Raw genomic sequence first — 19,884 nt, forward strand, 5'->3', positions numbered from 1 at the left:
TACCCAGGCAAACAGGGTCTGGAGTGGACCTCCAGCAAACTCCAACAGACCTGCAGCTGGGGGTCCTGTCTGTTAGAAGGAAAACTAACAAACAGAAAGGACATCCACACCAAAAACCCATCTGTACATCACCATCATCAAAGACCAAAAGTAGATAAAACCACAAAGATGGGGAAAAAACAGAGCAGAAAAACTGGAAACTCTAAAAAGCAGAGCGCCTCTCCTCCTCCAAAGGAACGCAGTTCCTCACCAGCAACGGAACAAAGCTGGATGGAGAATGACTTTGACGAATTGAGAGAAGAAGGCTTCAGACGATCAAACTACTCCGAGCTACAGGAGGAAATTCAAACCAAAGGCAAAGAAGTTGAAAACTATGAAAAAAATTTAGACGAATGTATAACTAGAATAACCAATACAGAGAAGTGCTTAAAGGAGCTGATGGAGCTGAAAACCAAGGCTCGAGAACTATGTGAAGAATGCAGAAGCCTCAGGAGCCGATGCAATCAACTGGAAGAAAGGGTATCAGTGATGGAAGATGAAATGAATGAAATGAAGCGAGAAGGGAAGTTTAGAGAAAAAAGAATAAAAAGAAACAAACAAAGCCTCCAAGAAATATGGGACTATGTGAAAAGACCAAATCTACGCCTGATTGGTGTACCTGAAAGTGACGGGGAGAATGGAACCAAATTGGAAAACACTCTGCAGGATATTATCCAGGAGAACTTCCCCAATCTAGCAAGGCAGGCGAACATTCAGATTCAGGAAATACAGAGAATGCCACAAAGATACTCCTCGAGAAGAGCAACTCCAAGACACATAATTGTCAGATTCACCAAAGTTGAAATGAAGGAAAAAATGTTAAGGGCAGCCAGAGAGAAAAGTTGGGTTACCCACAAAGGGAAGCCCATCAGACTAACAGCTGATCTCTCGGCAGAAACTCTACAAGCCAGAAGAGAGTGGGGCCCAATATTCAACATTCTTAAAGAAAAGAATTTTCAACCCAGAATTTCATATCCAGCCAAACTAAGCTTCATAAGCGAAGGAGAAATGAAATACTTTACAGACAAGCAAATGCTGAGAGATTTTGTCACCACCAGGCCTGCCCTAAATGAGGTCCTGAAGGAAGCACTAAATATGGAAAGGAACAACCGGTACCAGCCGCTGCAAAATCATGCCAAAATGTAAAGACCATCGAGACTAGGAAGAAACTGCATCAACTAACGAGCAAAATAACCAGCTAACTTCATAATGACAGGATCAAATTCACACATAACAATATTAACTTTAAATGTAAATGGAATAAATGCTCCAATTAAAAGACACAGACTGGCAAATTAGATAAAGAGTCAAGACCCATCAGTGTGCTGTATTCAGGAAACCCATCTCACGTGCAGAGACACACATAGGCTCAAAATATAAGGATGGAGGAAGATCTACCAAGCAAATGGAAAACAAAAAAAGGCAGGGGTTGCAATCCTAGTCTCTGATAAAACAGACTTTAAACCAACAAAGATCAAAAGAGACAAAGAAGGCCATTACATAATGGTAAAGGGATCAATTCAACAAGAAGAGCTAACTATTCTAAATATATATGCACCCAATACAGGAGCACCTGGATTCATAAAGCAAGTCCTGAGTGACCTACAAAGAGACTTAGACTCCCACACAATAATAATGGGGGACTTCAATACCCCACTGTCAACATTAGACAGATCAACGAGACAGAAAGTCAACAAGGATACCCAGGAATTGAACACAGCTCTGCACCAAGTGGACCTAATAGACATCTACAGAACTCTCCACCCCAAATCAACAGAATATACATTTTTTTCAGCACCACACCACACCTATTCCAAAATTGACCACATAGTTGGAAGTAAAGCTCTCCTCAGCAAATGTGAAAGAACAGAAATTATAACAAACTGTCTCTCAGACCACAGTGCAATCAAACTAGAACTCAGGATTAAGAAACTCACTCAAAACTGCTCAACTACATGGAAACTGAACAACCTGCTCCTGAATGACTACTGGGTACATAACAAAATGAAGGCAGAAATAAAGATGTTCTTTGAAACCAACGAGAACAAAGACACAACATACCAGAATCTCTGGGACACATTCAAAGCAGTGTGTAGAGGGAAATTTATAGCACTAAATGCCCACAAGAGAAAGCAGGAAAGATCCAAAATTGACACCCTAATATCACAATTAAAAGAACTAGAAAAGCAAGAAAGATCCAAAATTGACACCCTAATATCACAATTAAAAGAACTAGAAAAGCAAGAGCAAACACATTCAAAAGCTAGCAGAAGGCAAGAAATAACTAAAATCAGAGCAGAACTGGAGGACATAGAGATACAAAAAACCCTTCAAAAAGTTAATGAATCCAGGAGCTGGTTTTTTGAAAAGATCAACAAAATTGATAGACCACTAGCAAGACTAATAAAGAAAAAAAGAGAGAAGAATCAAATAGACACAATAAAAAATGATAAAGGGGATATCACCACCGATCCCAAAGAAATACAAACTACCATCAGAGAATACTACAAACACCTCTATGCAAATAAACTAGAAAATCTAGAAGAAATGGATGAATTCCTCAACACATACACTCTCCCAAGACTAAACCAGGAAGAAGTTGAATCTCTGAATAGACCAATAACAGGATCTGAAATTGTGGCAATAATCAATAGTTTACCAACCAAAAAGAGTCCAGGACCAGATGGATTCACAGCCGAATTCTACCAGAGGTACAAGGAGGAACTGGTACTATTCCTTCTGAAACTATTCCAATCAATGGAAAAAGAGGGAATCCTCCCTAACTCTTTTTATGAGGCCAGCATCATCCTGATACCAAAGCCTGGCAGAGACACAACCAAAAAAGAGAATTTTAGACCAATATCCTTGATGAACATTGATGCAAAAATCCTCAATAAAATAGTGGCAAACCGAATCCAGCAGCACATCAAAAAGCTTATCCACCATGATCAAGTGGGCTTCATCCCTGGGATGCAAGGCTGGTTCAATATACGCAAATCAATAAATGTAATCCAGCATATAAACAGAACCAAAGACAATAACCACATGATTACCTCAATAGATGCAGAAAAGGCCTTTGACAAAATTCAACAACCCTTCATGCTAAAATCTCTCAATAAATTAGGTATTGATGGGAAGTATCTCAAAATAATAAGAGCTATCTATGACAAACCCACAGCCAATATCATACTGAATGGGCAAAAACTGGAAGCATTCCCTTTGAAAACTGGCACAAGACAGGGATGCCCTCTCTCACCACTCCTATTCAACATAGTGTTGGAAGTTCTGGCCAGGGCAATTAGGCAGGAGAAGGAAATAAAGGGTATTCAATTAGGAAAAGAGGAAGTCAAATTGTCCCTGTTTGCAGATGACATGATTGTATATCTAGAAAACCCCATTGTCTCAGCCCAAAATCTCCTTAAGCTCATAAGCAACTTCAGCAAAGTCTCAGGATACAAAATCAATGTACAAAAATCACAAGCATTCTTATACACCAATAACAGACAAACAGAGAGCCAAATCATGAGTGAACTCCCATTCACAATTGCTTCAAAGAGAATAAAATGCTTAGGAATCCAACTTACAAGGGACTTGAAGGACCTCTTCAAGGAGAACTACAAACCACTGCTCAATGAAATAAAAGAGGATACAAAGAAATGGAAGAACATTCCATGCTCATGGGTAGGAAGAATCAGTATCATGAAAATGGCCATACTGCCCAAGGTAATTTATAGATTCAATGCCATCCCCATCAAGCTACCAATGACTTTCTTCACAGAATTGGAAAAAACTACTTTAAAGTTCATATGGAACCAAAAAAGAGCCCGCATCGCAAGTCAATCCTAAGCCAAAAGAACAAAGCCGGAGGCATCACACTACCTGACTTCAAACTATACTACAAGGCTACAGTAACCAAAGCAGCATGGTACTGGTACCAAAACAGAGATATAGATCAATGGAACAGAACAGAGCCCTCAGAAATAATGCCGCATATCTACAACTATCTGATCTTTGACAAACCTGAGAAAAACAAGAAATGGGGAAAGGATTCCCTATTTAATAAATGATGCTGGGAAAACTGGCTAGCCATATGTAGAAAGCTGAAACTGGATCCCTTCCTTACACCTTATACAAAAATTAATTCAAGATGGATTAAAGACTTAAACGTTAGACCTAAAACCATAAAAACCCTAGAAGAAAACCTAGGCATTACCATTCAGGACATTGGCATGGGCAAGGACTTCATGTCTAAAACACCAAAAGCAATGGCAACAAAAGACGAAATTGACAAATGGGGTCTAATTAAACTAAAGAGCTTCTGCACAGCAAAACAAACTACCATCAGAGTGAACAGGCAACCTACAAAATGGGAGAAAATTTTCGCAACCTACTCATCTGACAAAGGGCTAATATCCAGAATCTACAATGAACTCAAACAAATTTACAAGAAAAAAACAAACAACCCCATCAAAAAGTGGGCAAAGGATATGAACAGACACTTCTCAAAAGAAGACATTTATGCAGCCAAAAGACACATGAAAAAATGCTCACCATCACTGGCCATCAGAGAAATGCAAATCAAAACTACAATGAGATACCATCTCACACCAGTTAGAATGGCAATCATTAAAAAGTCAGGAAACAACAGGTGCTGGAGAGGATGTGGAGAAATAGGAACACTTTTACACTGTTGGTGGGACTGTAAACTGTTCAACCATTGTGGAAGTCAGTGTGGCAATTCCTCAGGGATCTGGAACTAAAAATACCATTTGATCCAGCCATCCCATTACTGGGTATATACCCAAAGGGCTATAAATCATGCTGCTATAAAGACACATGCACATGTATGTTTATTGTGGCACTATTCATAATAGCAAAGACTTGGAACCAACCCCAACGTCCAACAATGATAGACTGGATTAAGAAAATGTGGCACATATACACCATGGAATACTATGCAGCCATAAAAAATGATGAGTTCATGTCCTTTGTAGGGACATGGATGAAATTGGAAATCATTTCTCAGTAAACTATCTCAAGGACAAAAAAACAAACACTGAATGTTCTCACTCATAGATGCGAATTGAACAATGAGAACACATGGACACAGGAAGGGGAACATCACACTCTGGGGACTGTTTTGGGGTGGGGGGAGGGGGGAGGGATAGCATTAGGAGATATACCTAATGCTAAATGACGAGTTAATGGGTGCAGCACACCAGCATGGCACATGTATACATATGTAACTAACCTGCACATTGTGCACATGTACCCTAAAACTTAAAGTATAATAATAATAAAAAAAAAAGAAATTGCCTAAAGCAATTGCAACAAAAGCAAAAATTGACAAATAGGATTTAATTAAACTAAAGAGCTTCTGCACAGCAAAAGAAACTATCATCAGGCTGGGCGAGGTGGCTCACGTCTGTAATCTCGACACTTTGGGTGGCTGAGGTGGGTGGATCACTGAGGCCAGGAGTTTGAGACCAGCCTGGCCAACATGGGGAAACCGCATCTCTACTAAAAATACAAAAAATTTGCTGGTCGTGGTGGTGCACGCCTGTATCCCAGCTACTCAGGAGGCTGAGGCAGGAGAATCGCTTGAACCTGGGAGGCAGAGGTTGCAGTGAGCCAAGATCGCACCACTGCACCCCATCCTGGGAGACAGAGTGTGACTCTGTCTCAAAAAAAAAAAAAAAAGAAAAAGAAAAGAAAAGAAACTATCATCAGAGCAAACAGGCAACCTATAGCATGGCAGAAAATTTTTACAATCTACCCATCTGACTAAGGTCTAATATCCAGAATCTACAAGCAACTTAAACCCATCTGACAAAGGTCTAATATCTAGAATCTTCAAGGAACTTAAAGAAATTTACAAGAAAAAAACAAACAATCCCATCAAAAAGTGGGCAAAGGACACGAACAGACACGTCTCAAAAGAAGACATTTATCCGGACAATAAACATATGAAAAAAGCTGAATATCACTTATCATTAGAGAAATGCAAATCAAAACCATGATAAGATACCATCTCACACCAGTCAGAATGGCGATTATTAAAAAGTCAAATCAGGAATTTCATGTATAAGGTGGGAGTTCATTTCTAATCACTGTTCCACTCATATGTTTGCAAACTTTAACATAGAAGACTTTTTTGAATTTAGTGGAAAGGAGTCAATGATGCAGTGTGTCGAAAATGGTTATCCATTTGCTTTCACATCAAACTATTTTGGGAAGATTAGTAATGAATAATAATCACCTGTTCATGGCACTTTGCCCTCATTCGCAATATATCACTTATTGAGTGACGCCAATGTCTGTAGCAATGTGCTAAGCTCCTCACAAACCTCAAGTCACTTATAGCACTGAGATTTAGATATTATTGTGCCTATATTTGCAAATGAGTAAACTGAGAAACAAGTAAGTTGATGAAGGTGACGTATATAATAAGTGGCAGAGCCTGGATTCAAGCCTAGGCCTCTCTGATTGCAAATGTCTAGTGCTTTTATGTATATACTATACTACTTCATTTGATACCCACACCAATCATGTAAGATAGGTAAGGCATTATAAACCTCACTTTATTGATGAGAAAACAAAATCTAAGGGTTTATGTGACTGACTTACTTTGAAACACAGTGCTAGTAAGTAGTGGAGCAGGGACTGGAGCCTGATGACCAATATCTAACTGAGTATAAGATTATATTAAGCAAAGGCCAGGCATGGTGGCTCACGCCTGTAATCCCAGCACTTTGGGAGGCCGAGGCGGGTGGATCACTAGGTCAGGAGTTCAAGACCAGCGTGGTCAAGATGGTGAAACCCCATCTCTACTAAAACTGCAAAAAAAAAAAAAAAAAAAAAAAAATTAGCCAGGCATGGTGGCATGTGCCTGTAATCCCAGCTACTTGGGAGGCTGAGGCAGGAGAATAACTTGAACCTGGGCAGCAGAGGTTGTAGTGAGCCGAGATCGCGCCACTGCATTCCAGCCTGGGTGACAGTGTGAGCCTCTGTCTCAAAAAAAAAAAAAAAAAAAGATTATATTAAGCAAACATTTGTGAGACCAATTTAAATATTGTGCCTATTCATGATATCAGTTATGTGACCATTTTAGGTTTTGGAGCAGTAGTTACGAAAAAATAGATTTAGGCTTAAACGTAATTGATAGAAGACATAAAAACAATGTGTGTTATAACCATTCTATCAACCAAGAAGTTTTCATGGAACATCTACTTTATGCACAGCATTCTTCTACGATCCATGTGAGCATAGAAAAATATATAACAGGCCAGGTGCGGTGGCTCACACCTGTAATCCCAGCACTTTGGGAGGCTGAGGCGGGCAGATCATGAGGTCAGGAGTTTAAGACCAGCCTGATCAACATGGTGAAAACCCGTCTCTACTAAAAATACAAAAATTAGCAAGTTGTGGTGGCACACCTGTAATCCCAGCTACTCAGGAGGCTGAGGCAGGAGAATCACTTGAACCTGGGAGGTGGAGGTTGCAGTGAGCCAAAATTGTGCCACTGCACTCCAGCCTGGGTGACAGAGTGAGACCCGTCTATTAAAAAAAAAAAAAAAAAAGAATGTTCAATCTGAGCTGGAAAGGACTGTATGAATGGAGACTTGAGTTTGGCTCTCAAGGCAAGTAGGCATTGGTTAGATTGGCTAAGTTGCAGGAGCAAATTTAGAGGTAGGAATGAGCTAGAGGTTGCTGGGGACAGTGACTAGGTAATGGGTGGAAAAAGGGTTTCATTTTAAGTGCCAACTCTAGTCATTTTTTGGTGTTGTCTGGAGCACCATATTGGGAAGTATTCAGAGACTCAGCAGATAAGTGTCATATGAATGATTATTAATGTCTATTATGATTGTGGGAGGGAGGTAATAAGAACATGAGGTCAGCCTTTTGCCATCCTGGCCCAGAACAAACTGGCTAGGGCAGAGAGTTTTCTTGGCAGTACAGCAGGAGATAATGTTGAAAGGAAAGGTTGGGAGTAGATTGTGGATGCTCTAGGAATGCTGTGCTTACTAGCTACGTGTGCCTATTTAAACACTTGAAATGTGGCTGCCCCAAATTGAGATGGACTGTGAGTGTGAAATACACACTGGATTTCTAAGACTTTATCTCCTCCACAAAAAATATAAAATATCTTATTAATAATTTTTATATTGATTATATGTGAAACTAGTAATATTTTGTCTATAGATTAGTTCATAAATTAGGGATTTTTAAATATAAACTACGGTTGTGTAAAATGTTAACGTGGGAAAACTGGGTGAAGGGTGTATGAAAACTCTATGAACTACTTTTGTAACTTTTTTGTAAGTCAGCCATTATTTCAAAATAAAATGTTAAAAAATATTAACTCATCACTCCTAAAACTTTGTGATTACTCCATTTCTGTCAGGGAGACCAAAATTCTCTCAATCTTTCAGGTGAGAAATCATGAAACAGAGATTCTACTTTCTTCACCACCCTCTATATCCAGAAAATAACAAAGACCTGTTGGTACTTCCATCTAAATGTCTCTTGTATTATATCTTTTGTCTCCAGCCCCATAGCCATGACCCTAGTCCAGAACATCCCTCCTGGACTTTTGTAATGTGTTGTTCCTCCTGGCCACCTTCCAGGCCATAGCCAGACTAAATTCCCCCAAAAAACAATCTCACATTCCTACTCAAGGACCTACAATGGCTTCTGAGGATGAAGTACAAACTCCTTAGCTTGGATTTCTAGACCAGCTCTGTATATATATAGTTTAAAATTTTCTACCAGCCATATTTTAAATAGTAAAATGAAACAGATGAAATTAATGTTAACAATATATTTTACATTCTTTTTAAAATGCTATGTTTCCAAAATCTGGTGTGTATTTTGCATTTAGAGCATATCTCAATTTGGACTATCCACATTTCAAATGTTCAATAGCCACACACAGCTAGTGACCACTGCATTTTGGACAGTATAGGGTTTTGGTCCAGAGTAAGAATCCACATTGCATTTGGTTGTCATGTCTCCTTAGTCTCCAATCTGGAACAGATAAATTTACTTCTGAATTAACTGAGGTATTGAGTCTTGGTGCTTAGAGGTAGTTACAGATAAGATCTTGAAGTGCAGGTAAGACTGGTCTGAAACTCTTGGGGTCAAGTGATCCTCCCGCCTCAGCCTCCAGTGTAACTGTGATTACAAGTGCCAGGCCCAGCTAGCGACTGAATTTAACATTAATAAAATCAGACTTTTTTTCACTTGAAATAATGTTTTAAAAGAGTTGAGAGAAATGAACAAATTTGTGGTTACAAATATTTTCTCCACTACTTCTCTGCCTTTTTTTGTCACTTTCACCATTCCCTCCTTTCTTCTGTCTGCTGGGTCCCCTCCCTTCCTTTTGGCTTTAGGTTGACTATTGGACAATTTGTTCGAAATTTATTAAGCACCTACTATTGATTATCTAGTTTATTCCTTAGTTCTTTAGTAATGATTATAACAGTGAACAAAGTATCCTTTTTTTTTCTTTTGACAGAGTCTCACTCTGTCTCCTAGGCTTGGCACAATCTTGGCTGACTGCAACATCTGCCTCCTGGGTTCAAGTGATTCTCCTGCCTCAGCCTCCCAAGTAGCTGGGACTACAAGAATGCACCACCACGCCCGGCTAAGTTTTGTATTTCTGGTAAAGATGGGGTTTCACCATGTTGCCCAGGCTGGTCTCGAACTCCTGAGCTCAGATGACCCTCCCACCTCAGCATCCCAAAGTGCTGGGATTACAGGTGTGAGTCACTGAACTCAGCCCAAAATATCTTAATTCTCCCATATTTTAGTTAAATGTTTACTAGGAAATTAAATCAAGATATATGAATGTTTTGGTTTATGCAAACTCAATGAACGATATTGCTATCATTTGATTTATATTTGTATTACAAGGATTTATAGAAAGTACTGTTGAGATTCTTAAATACCCATATTTATCTTACCTGAATTATACATAACTGTAAGTGTGTTAAAACACCTCAAGCACTAGAATTAATTTAAATGTCAGATTCTAATTGACAGGAATGATTTAGTGAAATTTCCTTATACTGCTTTTTCCCCCACCCCAGGGGAAGAAGTTTGACTTTATTCTGACCTTTATTTACCCTTGTTTCTTTAAAAAAAAAAAAGTTTAATGAGAAAGACTTGGTGTCAGTTAACAAAAAAATGACTTCAGATTTACATTCTTTTACCAATGGAATAAATGAACAAAGTTTGCAATTGAAAAGGCAGTTTACACCTTTTGTTGTTTGGGTTCATAGAAATCCTATTATGCTTCATGCATAGCTCTGAAGAATGTGCAAACAAGTATTAGATCAATGACATTTCTTTGTAATTTCTTTTATCAACATATTTAAAACTGAATATTCAAACCTTCATTCATATTTTAGATGCCTGTCTCATCAGTACACTTATACCTGAGTATATTTCATTGCTATAGGTGTTTGCAATTAAGCAGCCACTCCACTCACTGGTGGCTTTGAAATTAGTGTTTGAAATTATTGTGTGTTATCTACCATCAATGATGATAGCATTCAAAGGAATTCATAGAAAGATATTCCACAAAAGCAGTTTATTTTAGTTTGGGGAGTAAAAACACATGAAAGAGCTTTATCGAATGTGATCAGATCGCATGAAAATAAAGTTGAGTTTCCAAAAATTTTCATAATCTAGAGGAAAGGTTTCTCCCAGACCTCTGAAATATATACTTACTTTCTGCCTAACTTCTCTTTCATTAGTCTTTTTGATTCTGAGGAAATGCCCTGAATATGTATTGACAGTTCATCCTTGACCATTTTAACCACAATCTTTCATGGTGTAGAAATCCTAGAACGCACTTTTACAAGTAGGTCTAAGACAATCAATCTGTTTAGAAGCTTGATCCCAAAATTTGTACAGATAAGGCATTTTAGACAAAATTATAGAATATTTTAAACTAAGCCCTAGGTGACAATATATGTTAATTTTTTTAAAGTTTCCTCTTTGAGTATAAACCGTATATATTATATATTAAATTAGACCAAAGTTGTGTAAACCTTAGGTTTTATTACAGTTCTTTTGCATTTCAAATTGATGTTTTCCTTTGAAATAGAAAACAAACTTCTGAGAAGTTTTCTAACAGACGTTTCTATTTTTCTCAACTCTAAAATTCCAGATTAATAAACTCTACTACTAATTGTAGTATATTTTATTGTGCAAAATGCAGTATAAACACATGATGTAAAGTAACAAAAAGCATAAGGCAACTTTAAAATATTTTTAAGGTAGTTATCGTTGGGTAAGAACAGGTGCTTTAAAGTCACATTAGCTTTCTCAGGAGTAAATACGTAAATAAAATATTGAGTTAGTTGATGAATAAGCTGAATTGAAAAAAGCTAAGATAAAATATATAAAATATATGTTTAAGTATTGCCGATAGGGTTATTTTAGTTAGAATGATTATACACATTCAATGTGAAACGATAAAATTATATTGCAACATAATTACATTTAACTATTTGTAGTTTTTTAACTCTGGGAAAGAAATTGCATTCCCAGCTGTTTCTCAACTCCTGTAATTTAAATAAGTAAACCTTTTGTTCTTGAAACTTACTTAGTTCCTTCTAATTCTGTTGATGGACATCCATTTCTACTGCCTTATTTTATGTTAATATCTAACAAAAGAATGCTGTTAGCCTCCTGCCAGTAACAGCCCACCTCCTTTGTTGGAAGGGTAGAGAGGAGGGAGATTCTTTTTTAGCCTTTTACTTTACAGAAGACTTAAAACTTCCTCTCTCCACATCTAGTCAAGAAGAGCATTTCTACTTGAGCTAAAAATTCCTAGGAAAAGGCTATAGCCCCCAAGTGTGGAAGGTGGTTCTTAGCTGTCAATTCCCTTTTGTTATTCGCTCAAATGGAATTATGAAATGTTCGTGGCTTTGTAGGGCAGAACACATTTCTCCCGAGCAAATGCAAATGCATTAGGTGTGCCCAGGTAATTTGAAGTGCTCATGCTGGCAGCTTTTCTGCATGAGTAAAGCTGTTTAATTAATGCATTTTCCCCTTCCTTCTGATTAGTTGATTCTGATTTTCTTTGAATAAATTAAACTCTCTGTAATATGCTTCCTATAGCTTCTTGGGCTACCCAAGCCCTGATACCTCCCACCAGGAGGGCAGATGCAAAGAAATGAAATGATTCCTCTGCATATTTCTCACAGAGATTTTTCTCCTGTACAAAAGACTGATTTTCCTTGTAATATAGCTCAGGCGAGTGATGTGTTTAAAGAAGATCTTTGAGTTTCTGTTGATGTTGCTCATTGGTAATTGTCCTTCCAACTTGAATTATGGAAATGGGTATTGGATCCATTTAGTTTTGCTTTATTGAGATTTGGGGAGTAAACATTCAGCGAGGTTGGACAGAAGTGGCATAAACACCTTCCCTAATAATAGTGCTCATGTTAACTGCCACTGCTTACTACAAGTGCCAGCATCTACAGATGGCATGGGAAGTTAACATTTTTCCCAGGGTTTCTAAAGGAAACCTTTGATTTGTGAAAAGAATTTCTTTGCATCAAAAAGGCAGAGTAGTGTAGTAGAAAGAAGGCTGGGATTGGAGTCAGGAAGAACTGTGTTTAAGCTCTAACTTTGCCACTAGCCAGTTTCTGTAAAGTCAAGATCTTGTAGCAGTCTCTTAAGTGGGACCCTTCCAGCCTGTATAGCCTCATTATTTTCACACACGAGGCATCTTAACAAGGGTTGAGATAAGGTCCCAAACTCTTGTCCCATTTTAAGTTTTGGCTTCCAGACCAAAACAGAAATCCCTAAACATAATTTTCTTGTTCCTCTCCAACCTTCACAACCTGGTCTCATTCCACTTGGACACACTGCAGAGGTAATGCAATCATGTTCATGAGAAAATTATTATTATTATTATTATTATTTTTTTGAGACGGAGTCTCGCTCTGTCGCCCAGGCTGGAGTGCAGTGGCGCAATCTTGGCTCACTGCAAGCTCCGCCTCCCGGGTTCACGCCATTCTCCTGCCTCAGCCTCCCGAGTAGCTGAGACTACAGGCACCCGCCACCAAGCCCAGCTAATTTTTTGTATTTTTTAGTAGAGACGGGGTTTCACCATGTTAGCCAGGATGGTCTTGATCTCCTGACCTCGTGATCCACCTGCCTCGGCCTCCCAAAGTGCTGGGATTACAGGCGTGAGCCACCATGCCCTGCCGAGAAAATTATTATTATATTGTTTTGAGACAAGGTCTTGCTGTGTCATCCAGGCTGGAGTGCAGTGGCACAATCGTGACTCACTGCAGCCTCTAACTCCTGGCCTCAAATGATCCCTCCACCTCAACCTCCCAAATAACTGGAACTACAGGCGTGCACCACCATGTCCAGCTATTTTTGTTGTTGTTATTTTTTTTGTGGAGACAAGGTTTTTCTATGTTGCCCAGTCTGATCTTGAACCCCTGGCATCAAGCAATCCTCCTTTCTCAGCCTCCCAAAGTGTTGGGACTACAGATGTGAACTACCACACCCAGCCTCATGAGAACATTATTAATGAACATAATGACAATAGTCACAAGATCACTGCCGTAGTTGGTATTTTGTAGCCCTTTCCTTTTAAACATTTGAGAGTACTCAGCAGCATTTTTGATTGATTTTTATATATTTATGTATTTAACAGAGCTACGCTGACTTCATTTTTTTTTTTTTTTTTTGAGACGGAATCTCGCTCTGTCACCCAGGCTGGAGTGCAGTAGCGTGATCTTGGCTCACTGCAACCTCTGCTTCCCGGGTTCAAGCAATTCTCCTGCCTCAGCCTCCTGAGTAGCTGGGATTAACAGGCACATGCCACCATGCCAGGCTAATTTTTGTATTTTTAGTAGAGATGGAGTTTTTCCATGTTGGCCAGGCGGGTCTCAAACTCCTGACCTCAGGTGATGCCACCTTGGCCTCCCAAAGTGCTGGGATTACAGGCGTGAGCCACCACGCCTAGTTGACTTCAAACTTTTTAAGACTCTGGTCAATGAACATTTCTTGCTTCTGAGGCCCTTTCAGGGTTTCCTTCAGCTCAAAATACTCAGCATGCCAAGGCACCATATTTGGGATATCATGTTTTGAGCCCTGACAAAAACAAATGCCAATGCTACTCTTACAGTAACCTTCTCTATTTTTTATTCATGTCTCACCTGTCTCCATTGTTCACTTAATAAACCCAGTACCTCTAGCTTAGGGCTAATTGACATGGCTGATCAGTAGAAATTGGTATAGAGCCCACTTAATACTCCAGAAGTGTTCTTAGAGAAGTTCTGTATGATTAAGAACTGGTCAAGAGGGGAACAATACTTTTACACTGATCATTATAATTACGTTCAAATCCTTCATGAATGGGTTTTCTTGACATCTCTTACTACTCAAAGTAGTTAATGAGCTAGATGTAGTAGTATTTAAAGTAGACTTGTTTGATTAAGTGGACAACCCACTCAATGTATTTTTTTTTTCTTTTTCTTTCTAAAAAATATAAAATGCAGGCCGGGCACAGTGGCTCATGCCTGTAATCCCTGCACTTTGGGAGACCGAGTCGGGTGGATCACCTGACATCAGGAGTTCGAGACCAGCCTGACCAATATGGTGAAACCCCATCTGCACTAAAAATACAAAAATTAGCTGGGCATGGTGGTGGGTGCCTGTAATCCCAGCTACTTGGGAGGCTGAGGCAGGATATCAGTTGAATTGGGGAGACAGAGGTTGCAATGAGCCAAGATTGTGCCACTGCACCCCAGCCTGGGAGACAGAGCCAGACTCTGTCTCAAAAAAAATTTTTTTATATATATATATATACATATATATATATATATATAATGCTCCATGAATTTGTGTGTCATCCTTGACCAGGGACAATGCTAATCTCCGTATCATTCCAATTTTAGTATATGTGTTGCCAAAGTAAGCACTTAATATGTTATATATATATTTTTTTGACATGTGGATCCAGCTGTTTTGTTTTTACATTTTTCATTTTGAAGTAATTTCAAACTTACAGGAAAGTTGCAGGAAAAGTAAAAAGACCTCTTATATAGTTTTCACTCAGATTCCCCAATTATTTACATTTGCTTTATAATCTCTTTAAATATATATTTATATATAATATATGTAATTAATATTTCTATATATTATATATAATTAATATTTATATATGTAATTAATATTTCTATATAGTATATAATTGATATTTATATATACATAATGCATTCTCCTCTTCCTTCTGATTAGTTGATTCTAATTTTCTTTGAATAAATTAAACTCTCTGTAATATGTTTTTTAAAATAATTCTTTTTAAGTAAACATATTAGTATTTTTCTGAATTAATGGAAAGTTGCAGGCATGATGCTCGCTGCCCCTAAATATTTCAGTGTGTATTTTCTACAAGATAAGGGTACTTTCATATATAGTCACAGTACTGCCATCAAAATCAGGAAATTAACATTTATGCAATACCATCTAATCCACAGATCCCATTCGAATTTCACCAATGGTTCAATAATGTTCTTTATAGCAATCAATTAGTCAATAAATAAAATATATTTTTTAATCTGGTCCAGAATCCCTCCAGGATCATGTGTCACATTTAACTGTTTTGTTTCTTTAGTTTTCTTCAATCTGGAACTAGTTCCTCAGTTATTCCTTGTCTTCCATGACATAGATATTTTTAGAGCACAGTTATTTTGTATAAAGTCTCTAGGTTTATATTCGTCTGATATTCCTTATGAGTAGATTCAGTAATGTATTTTTGGCAAGAATATCACAGAACTGAGATTGTGGTTTTGTCAATTTATCATATCAGGGGACACTTCGAGGTGTCCCATTACTGTTGATCTTAATTTTAATTGCTGGTTAAGTGGCATCTACCAGATTTTCCCACTGAAAAGTTTTTATTTTCCCTTTGTAATAAACAAGCATTTTGAGAGAAAATATATTGAGACTATGTAAATATCCTTTTCCAATGGCAATTTTCTAATATTATATTTTTGTACATTTATTAGTCAGCATCCTACTGTATGGAAGAATTTTTCTTGCCTATCATCTGTCTGTCTGTCTATGTATCTATCTATCTATCTGTCTGTCTATCTATCAAAACATAGTCCTATGAATTGCTATTTTATAAAATTGGTGCAGAAATAATGTTTTAGCAACTTTCTGGATATCTTTAATCTAGTCAAGTTGACACCTAAAATAAACCATCACAGACAATATATCCAACTGCCTAAAGAACAGTATAATAGTATAAAAATGTTTATGGAATGCTTTCTATTTTGCAAGCATTTTCTCCCTAATACTTCACATGTATTATCTCATTTCATTCCTCCCAACAGCTCTTTGAGATAGTTACTATTACTTTCTTGCTTTACAGCTCAGGATATTGAGGCAGAGAAGTTAGGCAACTTGCCCATGGTCACACAGTTGGTCTCACTGGCACCTTGATAACAGAGACTAGGCCTTTGACTACTACACTCTGCTGACAACTCGAGATATCCCAAACTTAATCATCTTCCCCTACAAGCCAGCACCCCTTCCAGTCTTCCAGATCTCAGAGAGAATGATGCTAGTAACCATCTAGTTATTCAAGTTGAAACCTAATTATCATACTTGATTCCTTTCTAGCCTTTCATGAGAACTTGTACTTCTCCCAGCATAGTACTTCCTATTTGCATTGTAATTGTTAATTTTCTTGTATCCTTCTTTATCCTTGAGAAAAGTGGTGGTGTGATGTTCATAGTTGTATCCATAGTACCTAATATCCAGATGCTAGTACCTAGCACAGGACCTGGCACACATTCAGTACCTATTTGTTGAATCAACGAATGAATGAATGAATTGGTAGAATTAAGCCTTTTATAAGTGAGCAGTTAGAATAGAAAAATGAAGTGACTTACTCAAAGTTATACAATCAGGAGTGGCATATTTACCATAAAGCAAATGAGGCTTAAGTTTCAGGGCCCATCACATAGATGGCCCCTCCCAAAGTCCTAGGATGGGCCTTTGGAATGTGTTCATTTTGTCTTGTTTTTGCAAAATTTGCAAATGGTTAAGGCGATTGTCTCTTTCCATTTAGACTTCTTCATCACCCTCCTCCTTCTTGTTGAATGGCATCTGAGTGGCTGCAGGAATTTTGGGGATCAGGCTAAGGGGAATTTGAAATGGGGATACATTTAGCTAAAGTTTAGTGGAATATATCTATGTTATTTGCGGTCACCTAGGGGTATAATTATGTTATTGTTACCTGCCAAGGATAGGAATGGCTGGCAGAAATTCTCTACCACTCACTGTGCCATTTCACCTGGTACATGTCATGGAATTGCTGGCCTAGAGCTTATATCCTGATATGAATGTGTCCCTTGGTACTCATCATTGGAAGTATGTGAGTAATAGAGGAGAAACAAAGTTGAAATGTACAGAACCAGAAGCTGAACTGTGGAGAATTCTTCTCAATATTGCAGGTTATATATGAAAGATACTTGATAATGTTCTTCTTATTTTCATAAAGAATTATGTGATACTAATAATAAAGAACTTTGATGTTGAAAATACTTTTCTAAACTGTCATTAATAATAATAAAAATTTGATTAATGATGCTAGAGGAAAGATTGATTTATCTTTCTATTTTCTCTATGGAGATGTCTATTGTAAAATTATTGTTATAGGAAGAGATAATCGAAGAATATGCAGCTTAAAAAGAAAGAAAAATGAGCCCATCACGGTGGCACACACCTGTAAACCCAGCACTTTGGGAGGCCAAGGCGGGCAGGTCACTTGAGGCCAGGAGTACAAGACCAGCCTGGCCAACATGGTAAACATGGTAAAGCCCTGTCTCTTCAAAAAAATACAAAAATTAGCTGGGTACAGTGGTGCATGCCTGTAATCCCAGCTACTTGAGAGGCTGAGGCAGGAGAACTGCTTGAGCCCAGGAGGCGGAGGTTGCAGTGAGCTGAGATCACGCCACTGCACTCTAGCCTGGGTTACAAGAGTAAAACTCTGTCTCAAAAAAGAAAAAGAAAAAGAAAAATGTTGTAGATATGTGTGAAGCAGTTAATTAATATAAATATTATGTGATTTTAATGGATTTTCTAATGTTTGTGGTATTTCAGCTTTTGAAAATATGTACTTTGTTGTGTTTTCTAAATTCTAGGTAAATATTCATTTTGTTACTGAATTCTGTTTTTACATTTTTGGTATCATTTTTCTTAGTGACAGCCCTACAAATTGCATATGATTTTTGGGAGGTGGGCTGGTCAATTACAAAAAACAACAAATTTAAAGGTTAAAACTACTGGAATTTTAGGCAGAATAAAAAGTCCAGGAAACCTGGATCCAATATGACAAGGCATGCAGTAAGTGCTCTATAAATGTTTGTTGAGTGAGTGAATTAATGAATGAGTAAAGAAAGCATCTTTTTAAATTTTATAAAATTTATATGAGATTTATATATATTATTATTATTTGTTTAAAGACAGAGTCTCGCTCTGTTGCCCAGGCTGGAGTGCAGTTGCTCAATCTTGGCTCACTGCAACCTCTGGTCTCAAGCAATCCTCCTGCCTCAGCCACCCGAGTAGCTGGTATTACAGGCACGCACCACCAAACCCGGCTAATTTTTGTATTTTTAGTACAGATGGGGTTTTGCCATATTGTACAGGCTGGTCTCGAACTCTTGGCCTCAAGAGATCCATCTGCCTTTGCCTCCCAAAGTGCTGGGATTACAGGCGTGAGCCACCATGCCTGGCAAGAAAGCACCTTTTTACACAGGCTTCTTGGGCATGGAAGGCACTCGGGGAAATACCAGTTGGTTTGCATTTGGGTCAGGGTGGTGGCAACTAGGGGGAAAGAGGTTCCACCTGAGGTCTCTGATGAGTAGGGACCTGTGCTGAAGTAGAAGTTATCACCTCTTCTCCACCTTGTGAAGAGGCTGAGGACATGCCAGTTGGAGTTAGGTGGAAAGTGGTCAGTGGTTTGCAAGGACATGACAGGGAGGTAATCTATATTCTGGACTCATTCCCTCATCCCGGATATTTTCTCTACCTTTGGTAATGAGGTTTTTAGCAACAAAACGTGGGGCTGGCACATATCTCCCTTGTTATAGATGTATTACCATATGACTCTTTCCAAATAGTAAATCGCATTAAAAGGACATGCATTTCTACTTACTTGTAGTCACAGCAGAGAAAAATAAAAGCCAAAAGTGTGTTACTCTAAGATCACAGAATCATGAAAAAAGATAGTGGATTTGGAAAATTTGGAAAATGGAAATCATAAATCATTGTTTTTTTTTTCTTTGTAATTAAACCACGCTTCTTTTTCTTTTCCTTTCTTTTTTTTTTTTTTTTCTTTGAGATGGAATCTCGCTCTGTCGCCCAGGCTGGAGTGCAGTGACGCGATCTCAGCTCACTGCAACCTCTGCCTCCCAGATTCAAGCAATTCTCCTGCCTCAGCCTCTCGAATAGCCGGGATTACAGCCATGCGCCACCACGCCCGGCTAAGTATTTTTTTAGTAAAGAAGGGGTTTCTCCATGTTGGTCAGGCTGGTCTCAAACTCCTGACCTCAGGTGATCCACCCGCTTCGGCCTCCCAAAGTGTGGGATTACAGGCATGAGCCACCGCGCCCGGCCCCAAAAGCCACCATGCCCGGCCCTAAACCACACTTCTTATAATATTGAGAACAAATCATAATTTGATTTGGGCTTTGATCTTTTCAAAGACAGTCATGTTTGCTTCTACTTTTTCACGTGGATTGTTTAAAGTCCTCAAGGGGAAAACAAACAAAAAAATAGGCAAAAATCTTGCATCTT

General features: G+C 38.3%; 1 non-coding gene across 1 annotated transcript; it reads right to left on the bottom strand.

Annotated features, from left to right (window-relative positions):
* Window positions 1-14,892: 14,892 nt before the first annotated feature.
* On the bottom strand, window positions 14,893-14,996 carry LOC112438539 (U6 spliceosomal RNA). Its single transcript, XR_003026954.1, has one exon. It is a non-coding gene; the product is annotated as a U6 spliceosomal RNA (small nuclear RNA).
* Between the last annotated feature and the right edge of the window lie 4,888 nt (window positions 14,997-19,884).

Source organism: Pan paniscus, chromosome X, assembly GCF_029289425.2.
Source record: "Pan paniscus chromosome X, NHGRI_mPanPan1-v2.0_pri, whole genome shotgun sequence".
NCBI classification, from domain to species: domain Eukaryota; kingdom Metazoa; phylum Chordata; class Mammalia; order Primates; family Hominidae; genus Pan; species Pan paniscus.